Here is a 1,286-nt window from a genome sequence, read left to right as displayed (position 1 = left end):
ATATGTTCAGAAGACAGAGCAATAGATGATGGATGATAGGGAGGGAGGGAGGGAGAGAAAGAAATAGTGATGTGACAGCATGTTAAAGTTGGTGGATTGAGCTATTGGGGGAGGGGGTCAGGGTATGATGGAATTCTGTGTATGGGGTTAGTATTGTTTTTGCAACTATTCCTATAACTTTGAATTTATTTCAAAATAAAAAAAGACTGCTCAAACGTTAAAAAAAATGAAGTGATGGCGTCATTGGGAATGATGTTGGAGGGACATAATCGCAGCACCAACCAGCTAGCTGCAGAGAATGCAAGTCTGGGAGAATAGCTGCAAGGATGGGGAGAAGTAATGCTGATGGCAGATAAAGTTCTCCTATGGGAAGGAGCCTGATTTCCACCTGCCATCACAGGTGCAGCTTCTTTGGTGTTTTTAACTATGTTCTATCTGTATCAATGTGTTCTGTCCAGTGTTTCCTGTTTTGTTGTGTTTTGTGCTTGGCTGGCCACGTTGATCCTGTTCTAGTGCCTAGAAGTTTGGACTCCAGTAAATGGACCACTGAAAAACAGAAAAGATCCCATGAAATTTGCAGCAACCTAATAAAAATTCAATGGATAGCTGTGGGCTGGTGGAAAGGCCTCTTCACACTAAAGGAAGAAAAGCCAAAAATGTACTTCCTGACCATGATCATTTCTCTTGCTGCGGTTGCTTGGGTGGACCAGCAAGTCCACAACCTTTTTCTCACCTACCTGATAATGACTTTTTTACTGTTGCTTCCTGGATTCAATCAACATGGAATGATTTCAAAGTACACTGGGATGGCCAAAAGGGAGATAAAACAAGCTTCTCAAGCAAAAAGAAAAGAAAAATGAATAATGCATCCTGTTCAATATGATTAATGGACTCCACATTGCCTTGGGAACAGTTTCTACTATGCCATCTGTATACTAAAATGTTATAGCTGTAACTCTCTGCTCTCCCTTATTCTGACCTTAGTTAATAGAAATTCAGACTTGCCAAATAAGGCTTTATGTCTAGTGTCTTCCTGTTAAATGTAACGAGGGTGCATTCTCATCAGTTGACCTTCTATGCCCAACGCCTTAGTAAGTACTGACTTATTTTGATTTTTCTTACCCAATTTTAATGAATTCTTATTTTTAGGCAACTTCCTTTAAAATAATATAGTGGTGAACTTTACCCTTTAGTGCAGTTAATGGTGACTTTCGATAATTGTTTGAGTTGATCTTTGCTTTAGCTAAATGCAGGGCGTGGCTACAGGAAGCCAGTTCTTCTGTCTG

The 1,286-nt window shown here is 40.0% G+C and overlaps 1 pseudogene; it reads left to right on the top strand.

The window, feature by feature from the left end:
• The first annotated feature begins 252 nt into the window (after positions 1–252).
• On the top strand, positions 253–864 carry LOC119523684 (annotated as a pseudogene).
• The last annotated feature ends 422 nt before the right edge of the window (positions 865–1,286 follow it).

Source organism: Choloepus didactylus, chromosome X, assembly GCF_015220235.1.
Source record: "Choloepus didactylus isolate mChoDid1 chromosome X, mChoDid1.pri, whole genome shotgun sequence".
NCBI classification, from domain to species: Eukaryota; Metazoa; Chordata; class Mammalia; order Pilosa; family Megalonychidae; genus Choloepus; species Choloepus didactylus.
Note: the sequence above shows the minus strand (reverse complement) of the source record. Positions and strands in the feature narration are given on the sequence as shown.